Here is a 12,282-nt window from a genome sequence, read left to right as displayed (position 1 = left end):
TAAGAGTACTGAGGCTCGTTGTTGCATGGTAACTTCTAATTGAAACCTGGGTATGAAAAAAGTACGAATTTTTACAAACACAAAAAAAACCAAACTGACTCTAAAACCGATCTATACTTTTCTGGCAGTTTGTTCCTAGTGCAAGGTTACACCAAAAAATTTAAACCAGAGGTCACCACAGTGAAGGCTGAAAGGGAGAAAAAGCCATGAAGAAGGAATGTTACTTGCCCTTAACAATGTAGGTAATAATTGCAGGCTAAAGGTGCCTGATAGGGAAGGCAGGCAGGAAACACAAGCATGTGGAGAGATGCAGCTCAGGCCAATGTGCCATGTGGATTACTATAAAGAACAGGCTTAGGCTCTGGTTCTGGGCTGCAGGACGATGGCTCTATACGCAGGGACACTTTCCAAAGTGTGTGTTGAAAGGTTTGTAGTACTTGCTGTCTTTTCACTCTTGCAGTGCCTGCACGTAACCAGTTTCCTTGTTGGCTGGTAAATGAAGCATGCTGGATACAAAGTTATCTCAAGCTTTGCCTTAAACTTGCAAGATCCATCAGCATGTTAATAAACCAACAAACGTTACTCATTCCCAGTATGGCCTTCTCTAACAAAAATGTATCTCTGGCCTGAACACGTTTCTTCATTTCTCTCCTCCAGGACTGAACTTCTGGTTCACTGGTGTAAAGCGCCTGCAGATCCGGTCCAGCAGGGTGACCTGCAGCTGGCTAATCCGCAGGTGCCCAGGTAGTTATGGATAGATCCAGAGAAACAGGACCACGAGGGTTTATTGCAGGAGAGGCAGAGGGCGAGGAAGGTGGGAAAGAAGCAGGTAGACAACCGCCCCGAAAGGCGACAGCTCCGAGAGTGTAGAGGGAAGGCGGGGCCGGGGCACACAACAGTGGAGGGGTAGGAGTGGTCAGGGTACAAACGAACCAACAGGGGAAAGGCCAAGGCGAGGAACAAGGATGGAGTAACATACACAGAACCAATGGAGAGAGGGGAAAGGAGTGGCTTTACAGAAAGAACCAATAGGGGTAACGAGAACAGCGAACTTTCTGGAACAGGGGAGTAGACCAACTGTTGACTGACATAGATCAGGGAGGGCATAACATCTGATGGATAAGTTCACTTATACTTGTGTAACCTCCCAGGGCAGCCCAGAGGCCCCTCCCACACATTGGTGCATGAGTTTCAAAAAGGATAAGGAGAAACTTTGAAATTAATGAAATCTACAACCAAAAGAAAATATACAAAGTCTAACTGCTTTCACATTGAGCAAACAGCCCTTGGCCATTGTTACAATTTTTTGTACATGTATTTTTTTTACATTGTGATATTTGTATATCTGCAGAGATGAAAACTGAAAACAACTGGCTTCCTACAGAGTTAGCTGAGTCACTATGGGAAACAGAGTTTGGTATTTTCTACAAAACCATACAGGAGCTTGCATAACTTCCAGTTCTTTCCTTCCATTTCTTTCCCTATTTGTTCCATGTTTCATCTGATGCCATTATTTATTTTGAACTGGTATTATTTTCTCCCATCTCTGACTGTCATGTCTCCACCAATTTTTGCAAATATACAAAAATACTTTGATCATTTTAAGATGGAAAAATATTCCTCCTCAACTCATCTATGCTTCCCCCCTTAACTGAACAGATTAAAGTCAGAATCCGATTATTTATAATTAATCTTTGGGCATAACAATATTTTTATTTCAGCTTCAAAGGAGTGATTTCACAAGATTTTTTTCTGTGTCTTTTATTTTGCATAGCTAATATGCTGCCCCAATTCTACAGACAGTGGTGAAATGCAAGGGTTTTCTAAATTTTTATATATTGGCAAAAAATTGCAGTGAACACAAAAGACAATTGTTGCCTTCACATAATATGAATTCAAAGACCGATACCTACCATTACTATAGCAAACCTACATCATCATATGTGAGTGCACACACAACCCACACACACTTTCCACAAACCTGCACAGTGGCTGGAACAGCTTCTGCAGTGCTACTAACAGGAAAGACTCTTATGACCTACGGAAGATAAGCAAGGTCTCATTATTCACATCCATTTTTCAGCCAAACATACAACTATCTAAAATTCAAGTGGAAGCAGCTTTTACCTCTCAGCGAGGATTTGGTGAGTCTTTAGATTCTTGCATTTCATCACTTTAATTTTCTAATTCTTGCTTTAGTTTCAATAGCTACCAAAATATTTGATATGCTACATACTTTGCTGTTGTTTCCTTAAATCCTAATGCTGAACTTTGAAGGCAAGACAAAGCAATAGCATATTTGGCTCTCACTCTGAAATGTGACAGAAACATTTTGCAAGCCCAGAAACCACAATGGTATGTATCTAAAAAATGTGTGTATCTAAAAATTGCTAATACAAAGCACAGTTCCCCTGTACTGGGCACTAGTGAAGCCATACCTCGAGTCCTGTCTTCAGTTCTGGGCCCTTCATGACAAGAAAGACATTGAGGGCTGGAGCGAGTAGAAGGGCAACAGAGCTGGTGAAGGGTCTGGAGCACAAATACTGTGAGGAGCAGTTGACGGTGCTGGAGGTGTTCAGCCTGGAGAAAGGGAAGCTCAACTTTCTACAGAGAAATAGGCTGTAGCCTATTCTGAGAATAGGCTGTAGCAAGGTGTGGGGTCGGTCTTTTCTCCCAGTTAAAAAGTGACAGGACAGGAGGAAATGGCCTCAAGTTGTGCCAGGTGAGGTTTAGACTGGATATTAGGAAATATTTTTTCACTGAGAGGGTAGTCAGGCATTGTAACAGGCTTCCCAGGGAAGCGGTTGAGGGACCATTCTTGGAGGTATTTAGAAGATGTGTGGATGCAGCAGTTGGGGATAGGGTTTAGTGGTGAACGTGGTGACGGTGGATTAAGCTGGATCTGATGATATCTGGGGAGGTGATGATAGCACCGCATAGTAAATGAAAGTGAATGTAAGAGGTTGGATCACAGAGAATGCTGAAAGTAGAGCAAGGGTGTTTGAATTCATGTGGCTTAAATCAGCAAACTGGTCGAGAAATTTGAGGTATTAACTGAATTCTTCAGAAGTGTAATTGCACTGAGTAGATTGGGGATGGAGATGAAGGGTGAAGAAAAAGAAAAACATATGTTTTTCACAAAGCAACACTACAAGTTGTAGTAAAGCATTAACAATAAAAGCAAAGATTGAGACTGGAATGCCCATTCTTTTCCCCCAAGTGGTGAGGCCAAACATTTCAATTGCCTTTCATGCAACAAAATAGAATGGGAAGAATAGCTTTTAAGATCATCTAAACTTAAGTGCCATTTTCAGTCTTCCATTCATAACCCTTTATCTGAAGAGTTTGCTTTCCTGATGGTGGGGTATACTTCTCCATTTTTCCTATGGCTGAGCTCCCAGACTTCTTTTGGCAGTCTGTTACTATAGAGACAATGTGAAAAATATATAAATCTACCATGTCACAGTACTAGAGCACACCTGGTGGCAACAGCAGAACAAAGGAAAGACAGAGATGTTGCTCTTCCCAGCAGAGATATATGTATGTGGTTATAGCAGGTACTCCAAAACAAGAACATCTTTTATCAATCTGCATTTTCCAATGGGACTAGATGCAACCACAGTGGTGAAGTGGGAGGCTGTGCAGAGTTACAGCCTTTTAAGGCGGGTATCTGTCGATCTAAATGGGGGGAAGGAGTCTAGCGATGCATAAGTAACGCCTGGTAGCACAAGAACATGCACTATATTACTCAGTGCTAATAAGGGGGGTAGAGTTAGATTTGCAGTCCCCTTAAAACCATAGCTTGGCTGATTATTTATCTCATAACATCTGTGCTGAGCTGTAAGGTCTTAACAAGCAGTTGGCTGTGATCCTGTAGCATTATCAGTAAATCTGCCCTCTCATCCACTATTCAGTTTTTTCCCTGTTATTAACTAATGCTCTCTCAGGACAACTACTTCTCTGCCTCTCATGTTCGCACTCTGAGGACACTCTCCTTCCTCTTGGTATACAAATACTGAGGAAGTTTATGTAAGTTATTAGGACTGTAATTTTTTTTTTTTTACTTTAATGTTCAAGCTGCAGACAGGAAACAAATATCTTACAAGCCTCCCACTCTAGTGTCTGTAAGCATATCCAAATACTAATCTGCTCTGACACTGTCAAGGGCAACAACCTATCACAAGGGTGAGACCTCTCAGCAAAGCTGCAGCTCTTGATGGTACTGAGTTGCAAAGGAAAGTTTGTCTGGATTTTTCTGTGAGTGGTTGAACAGTCTCAACTGATCCATATTTTTGTTCTAAATCAGAATGGGGTTAGTAGGCTTTATTGTCCCAGAACTACGAATTAAAACTCCTAATAGGAAAGCATGGGGAAATAAAAGGTCCATCTTAGTGTCAATTCATATTTAGACCATAGTTCAGCCACCCACATAAAATTATATTCACTGCAATTTGCATTTCTTATAACTCAGTAAGAAATTACAGACAGACAGTTATCCCAAAGAAACATGACATAGATTATAATGCATGCTCAGAGACACATTTCAGTTTCCCTTCTCCTCTACGTTTTTGGGGTTTTTTTGCGCAGTGAGGTACCCTGGCCTAGTAAATACTCTTGCTCAGCAATTGCCTTGATCATTAAAAACTGTAGGAGTTTGTTTGGCCAAATGCTAAAAGTTCCCATTTATTTTCTTCTGGTTTAGGGAGATTCATTCTTAGCATGAATATTCATTCTTAGCTGCAGGAATAAAAATGAGCATATGAATGCTGCCACAATAGCTACAAACTACCTTTGCTATGGAGTATTTTGCAACTAAATTTTGGGGTGGTTTTTGGTTTTCTGTTTGTTTGTTTGTTTGTTGTTGGTTTGGTTTGGGGTTTTTCTGTTTGTTTGGGTTTTTTTTCCCTCTTACATTTCCACAACATGTATGTCAGACACAGCACTCCCTGCATAGCCATAAGCAAAACTGGTTAAGAGTATGTGAGATTTTTAAGGACTCTGTTACATATTAAAAGCAAACTCTACAAAAATATATTTATGTGAGAAGTATATATATTCGTATAGAACAGCCCAAACATTTAGTGGGTTAGGTCACAACCATTTTATCTCACTTATTTATATTATAATCAAGCCTATATATTCATCAGCCAGCATCCACACGTAAGTGTGGGTGAAACAAAGTACTTACTAGGTTTTACTTTCTTTTTGAAATATAAATCCTTTGCTATAGAGGAGCAACACATTTAAACAGTTGCAACACTTATTTGTTCCACAGTAACCAGTTTATAGTTGTAGCTGCATGCGTAAAGCCTCCTGCTTATCAAACATCCGTCTTCTTCAGCAGGAAGGAAGATGCATTGTTGGTACTAGTTTCACTGTCTCATCAAGAGCTTTATTAGTAGCTTACTGGCTTAGAATGGAGTGGATGGTGGGATGAAGAGGGATGGAGGTACACACAACAGGCACAGAAAATGTGGTGGAGGGAAGCATAAGAAATTTGGGAGTTAAAACTACCCAAAGACAGCCCTGCAGTGCTCTATACACCTCTACACACAAATCAGGAAAGAGAAGTGCTCTAACTATTTAAGCATCAAAAGTACATAAGTGGTTTTTAATAAAAAGCACTGTCTAGCAATGCTTGTTTGACAACATATCATCAACTGAGTAATTATGGCTCCAGCCAATGGCTGGACCAAAAATCCTAGAGAGTAAGGAGATAGTTTAAAAAAAAATACTTTCAATAATTCAAAAGGTAGAATTGTTCCACATTGATCAGAATTAAATTAGAATTAAAATTAGAATTAGAAATTACAAGGATCTAGAAATCACAGAGTTAGGAAATGCTCTCCAGCTGTCAGTGCAGAGAAACCCATGTCCATATGAGGTAGCTAGGAAGCTGCCATTGTAGTTCTCAGCATGAAAGATCGGAAGTTGAAACCTCCTGATCAAATTCCAGCATAAATACTTACACTCTGGATATATTTCTGCAGCTGAATTAAAAGGATTCCTCAGTTCTTTCTCTACAATTTTATGCTGTTTGAGAATTAACTTCATTCCTGTGAGCAAGTAGTTCCTTTCAGCACAGGATGAAATGACAATTCCCAAGCCTTCTCTTCAAGCTTTTGGAGATTCCTCTGGAAGGCATAATACAGAATGATCTCTGCTAACTCTCAATTTACGGAGGCTGGCTGTGAGAGATCTAAGGGGTGCTGGTCTGTGAGGATCTTTATTTTCCAAATGCCAATTGCAAATATGTTTGCATCAGGGATACAACACACATTTGCAGGATTTTTTTACACTATCTGTAAAATATAAATTGGCAGTGCATACTCATGCCCTATTCCTCATGATTTCTCATAGTTCTTTCCTTTATTGCATTTTGTTAAAAAAAAAATAATAAAAAAAAGACTGCATGCAGCATTGTAAGAGTCCGTCTGAAGCCCCTCATTTTCCATTCTGCCTTCCGATTGCCACGAGAAAGAATCCCTTCCCCCACTGCAGTTCCGGCTTAGAACAGGACACAGCACAGGTGGGACCACTGAACCGTCGTGTTGGCTGTTCCGAACAAGGCCTGGCAAGAACTTGGCAAGGAGTTGGCAAGGACTTGGCAAAGACCTGACGTGGACCCAGCACGGGACAGCCTGATGCGTGGCCTGCTTCTAATCTCCGTTCTTAAGCCAAATGAACTTTTGGGGTGACTCCTGTGGTCCTTCATTGAAGACCCCTCATCTGCCTCGTTACCACTGTGACAAACAAAGAATGAAAACCCTCCTCCCAAGGACTGAGACCCCTACTATAGGGGGGAGGGGAAATTGGTGGTCTGACCACTAATGACATGACCTGTTTCCCTTCAGTAATTTTAATGGACTTATTCTTCATTGTATTCGTCTTGCTTCGGTGGTTTCTGTGGACTCACCTGTTCCCTCGGGGCGATTACAATGGACTTTCATTGTTACACTTGTTCCCCCCCCTCTTTCCTCTGTGGACTATAATTGGACCCCCAAGTCGACCAGAACTTCGAAGACTTCCCCGACACGACAGACGGATCCCCATCGTCCAGACCACTGAGGATCTCGCCTGTGTTGGTAGCTATTCCCATATCCTTCCTCTTCTCTCTCTCTATTCTTCTATCTCCTTTCTGATCCCCACTATTGCATTTACTGTTTTGGCCCCTAATAAAGGTGCATTTGTTGTGATTAACTGATAGTCCCTTGTTGTTTGCCTTTGTTGCACTTTTGGGATCGGTGAAAAGAACCATCACGACACCCCGCAATAAGCGGATCGTGACAAGCATGCAGAAGACAAACTCTGTCAATAATTCCATTAAAAATCCACTTACCAGAAACAATATTGTGGAAGTAACGGAGTCCATCCAAGTGAAGAGGTTTACTTCACTTTCAAAGAGCAAGTTTAGTTCTAGAGCAAGTAATGCTTTAAAAACTGAAGAACTTCACTGACTGCTGGCATTCTGAGATACTGCATCTTTTCAAAAAGAAAAAAAAAGAATAGCTAATAATAAATTGTCATATTATTTTTTAAGGTTCTATTAATTGCTTGTTTTGATAAGTCAGCAATATTCACTGAAACAAAATGTTCTTAAAATGTTTTAAAATACATTGATTTATGGTCATTATGTATCTATCCAACCTCTTTCAAAAAGTGTACAGTTTAATCTTTCTTACTGATAGCAGTCATTTTGCCCTAGTGAGCATCTGAATAGCTCAAGAGATTAATTTAGAGAATCAGAACCTGGTTTATATTTGTCCTGGAAAAATTTTTCACTATATGCTGTTTGTGAAAAACAACAACACCAGATTCAAGAGCAATGTTCATTGTTTGTATCACCTAAAAATAAATCATATTCCATACTTGTTGTGCAACACTGAAAAAATAATTAAATGCTGCTTATTCTAAGTATAGTACTGTGTGCAAAAGTTCAAATCATTCTGAATATCAGTGACAACATCAGCAACACACAGTACTTAATAGAAATAACAACTAAAATTCATGGAAAGATATCAAGTAATCAACAGACATTGTTGATTACAGAAAAGCTGCTTAGGGATGTGATATGCCAGCTTGTAAGAGAATTCTTGAGTGAGCTGTTCCCAAAGGGGGGACATTAACCACTGCTAAGGCTGTGCATCCCTGCATGCCAGGAGAAGCTGGAGAGCACTGTATGTGTCATTTAGAGCTCCACTACCATAATCCACATAAGGCAGGTAGTGTTTGTGACTGTTCCAGTATATTAATCTAATTTGAAAAGAAGAATTCTTCTGAACTGGTATGTTGCTTTATCAGAGTGTTTCCACATCTTTTATATTCTTGGAAGCAGACTACTCCACAATGAAATAATGTTATCTAAGATAGGCAACAATCACTTTGAAGCTGTTTGATTGAGAACAAAGGTTGCAATGACAACTAAAAGTCGGGATTTTAGACCAACTTTATGGGAACAGTGGATTGCAGCCCCAAAATGCCCAATGTTTGTATCTCAACAGAGTAAGAACGTAAAGATACTACATGATCTTCTATACATGAACTCCCCAATGGCACCTGTGAGCATTTGCAAGGTCTGTAACAACTGATGAAAATAAAATTAAATTTGCATCTGTTGCAAAGAACAAACTCTGTATTCACTCCAGAATCAATATGTATTCCATAAAGCACATTTATTTTATAAGCTAATAGGAGAAGAAGAAAATAAGGGAAATTCTTACTCATACCTTCAGAAACCCAAGAAGCAGATAAAATTAGCCCACAGATTGTGTCCTCATTGGCACATGCTGAATAGTAGTGTTCTCTGTAGACCTCCTCTGGTACAGAAGACTGAAAGTCAGCAAATGTTTATATGTAAAATAGGAAGAATACTATTTGTGTTCACAGAATTCACAGAGTGACTAGGTTGGAAGAGACCTTCAAGATCATTGAGTCCAACCCAATGTACTGATGTTGAAATAGGCTTCTCAAAGTTGTATGTACATGTGAATATATCTAAGTGCACATTTAAACATTTTTCCTGCCTTTCATAGTCAGGGGAGGCCTCCTGGGAGGAAATATGTATTAATTTCTGCAGAAATAGTAAAACTTATTTTGCTATCATTCAATATCAGCCAATGCTGCTTTAGGAAAAATAGAATAACAAATATTTACTTACTTGATGTAATGAATACTGAAATCCTCAACACATCTGCTGGAGTACACATCAACAGGTAAATTGAATTTCCACTCACAATCCCACACAAAATAAAGCATTATGGATATTAAGGGGGACAGCACAGTCATTTAATGTTTTCTCTATGGGCAGATGTTTGCTAAAACAGACCTTTATTTTTTGATCTTATGCTGATTTTTAAGCGGGACAAATTATGTACTGAACAGCTCTTGACAGATTCAGCATCATGGGCAATAAGCCCCTTGCAGGTGTAAATATTAGGTGGGGCTAAACAACCACTGCATATGTGAAGTACTACTTGCTGTATACAGATAATTACTTAACTAGCAAGCTAGGTAATTTAAATGAATATTTATAAGGGACTTCAAGTGCAATACTAGCAGCAAGCAATTGCTAATTTTATTGCAACCAGTAGAAGCATACTTAAATGTCTTTGGACTTTGCAATGCTAAATCCAAACCAAAAAGGCAAAATATATGTTTGCATAACAGGCCATTAGAAAACATTTTATATTTTCAATTCTGCTTCTGGTATGACTTGACCAGAAACATCCTACACATACCTGGACTTCTGATACACATGCGTTTGTGAGGGGAGGTTCTCAGCCAGAGTAAACCTGGAACACACAAGGAGAATTTTCCAGGTTCTGCCACATTAAGTGAAAGGAGCTTCATGGCAGTAGACAAAATTAAGAAAGACTAAACAATAAACTTATTTTGTCTCTCTTCCCAACCCTTTCAAAGAATAAGAATTAATATTTCATACTAGTTTTGTACTTCTAACAGCATTGGTTGCTCCTTGAACAGTATTAGTGAGACAAAACTAACTTTTTCACAGAGAAAGTTGGTGTACAAGACAAAGTTAGACATAGTATTGAAGGACTGCTTGATTTATCCTGCAAAGCTCCCTTGTAGCTGTCTTGTGGCTTCACTCAAAAACTGAACCTCTACAGCTGTTACACAGAGTTAAATTACTTGGTTTCAAATGTCAGCACCATTATTTGTACAGTACAAGGCCACCATTAACTGTGTTTTCACTGATTCTGTCTTTAAAAGATTTGTTCTTTGCCTATCCTGTAGTAAACAAATTGTCTCACAGTCAGCTAGACCTACCCAGCCAAGGCCTGGCTACTCATCTGAACAATAAGGTTTACCTGAAATGCTGAAGAGCACATTGCTAATCGTCAAGTCCAACATTCTGACCTCTTCACAGAGCTCTGAACCCAGAGCAAGATGTGTCATTTGTCTGATTCAGTGTTGAACTTGTAACACAAGAATAGTTAGCACTAAAATAAATGCTATGAATACCAATTACTGTTCTTCCTAGGTTTTATACAAGTGAAATATATAAAAATATTTGCACAGATATTAGAAAGAAAGAACACACATCCATAAGGGAATCATGTCCTTTCAGAGGTTATGCTGTGGAAATCTAGTGTCTTTTATGCCATCTGGTTGCCCAAGCTCTTGAACACATAATTAAATTCAGCTAACTGACATCTTGGTTAACATTTTTGTCATTCTCTGCACATTTCTTTTCCTCTGCTTACAGAACCAGGCAAGTCTGCAATGCCTACGTGCACAGTGATCCACCACAGGGAAGTCACACACATACAAAACAATTGTTTGGACCTGAAGCCTGCATTGCATTTATGATGGCAGAGATCCTCCACAGTTACAGGCACTAGTATTTGGGAAGAATAGATGGAAATTATTTGGTGGCTTTAAGAAAGGAAAGGGAGAGGAAAAGGGGAAAGGGAAGGAAGAAGGGAAACGGGAAAGGGAAAAGGGAAAGGGGGAAAGGAAAGGGAACTCTGGTGCAAACAGCGATGCAACTGCAGTGACAAGTGTTTCGATTCTTTCGCATTGACAGGACCCTGTTCTGCCAGTTACTGAGGCAACAGAAAGGCATCTCATGCTATGTGTGCAACAATATTTACGTGTTTCTCACAGACCTGTGGCAGGGCAGAGCTCTAAGGTGCACTTGAGGTTCCATACTGAGTGGAGAGAATGGCTTGGTAACTTAGGCTATGTTGCACAGCCATGCTCCAGCCCTGCCTGTGCTCCAAACTAAAGGTTATGCAAGCAAATCAGCACAGTGAGCACAACCTAATATTCTCTTCACACCAGCAGTACTGATTGGCTTTAATTTAGCACTGTGTTAACTACCCACACTGGAGCTCACTTCTAATTGACTATCTTGGAAGCCAGAGAAGAGCCTGTTTCTGTCTGCCCTACAACAGCAGCCTTGGAAAGGCTTTCAGAGCAAGCATAGCACGACATTTTAAGCACTCAAAAAAATACTAGGGATTACGCAATTACCTTTAGCCACACTCCTCTCTGGAAATTAGGAGTCTTACTCAGTCAAGTCAGTGAAAGGCTTTTCCCAGCTCCCAGTCTGTCACCTGGACCACAGCCCTGGTGTATTCTGAAGACATGGTTCTTTCTAGAACATAAGTTCTTAGAGAAAACTGTAATTTCTTATTTCCTGAGGAGACTGACACCCACAGCTCTCCCCTTGAAACCAGGGACACAGGCTGGTGGGCCATTCTGAAGAAGATGCTATCCACCCTTCTTTTTAAAACCATTAACTCTGAATGAGAGAATGAACCTCTTTCTTAGGATGATTAGGTGGAACAGGGTAAGTTCTGAACCCCAGGCTGCACTCTAAGGGCTCCTTACTTTTCTTCAATCAAACATAAATATGTCACAAAACCTCTGAGCTGCTTTGAAGCTTGTTTAAAGGAGTTTCTTAGACCCTTCCCTAGGCTACTGCTACAGACAGCAAAATGGGCCTGGCAGGTTTGCTACAGCTGCTTTGTTCTTAGCAGGGGCTGAAATCTAGGCAAACTTGCAAACCAAATGTTTATTGATATGAAGACCTAACTGTTCAAGGGAGCATGCAGGAGCTCAGGGAAATTTAAGACAGAGTTTATGCTCTTTTAGTATTAAGAATCACATATGGAGCAGGTCTTTTTGATTTTAAATTTGTGTAGTATTTATTGTGCCCATATGATATTCAATGTATCTAAAACCTCCTCTTTCTCTCTCACAAAACAGCCAAAATCAAGTTAACTAAAGCCCCTTTGCCACAGACTTTAGCTTAAG

Source organism: Vidua macroura, chromosome Z (genome assembly GCF_024509145.1).
Source record: "Vidua macroura isolate BioBank_ID:100142 chromosome Z, ASM2450914v1, whole genome shotgun sequence".
In the NCBI taxonomy this organism is placed as follows: domain Eukaryota; kingdom Metazoa; phylum Chordata; class Aves; order Passeriformes; family Viduidae; genus Vidua; species Vidua macroura.
This window is presented reverse-complemented; position numbering follows the sequence as displayed.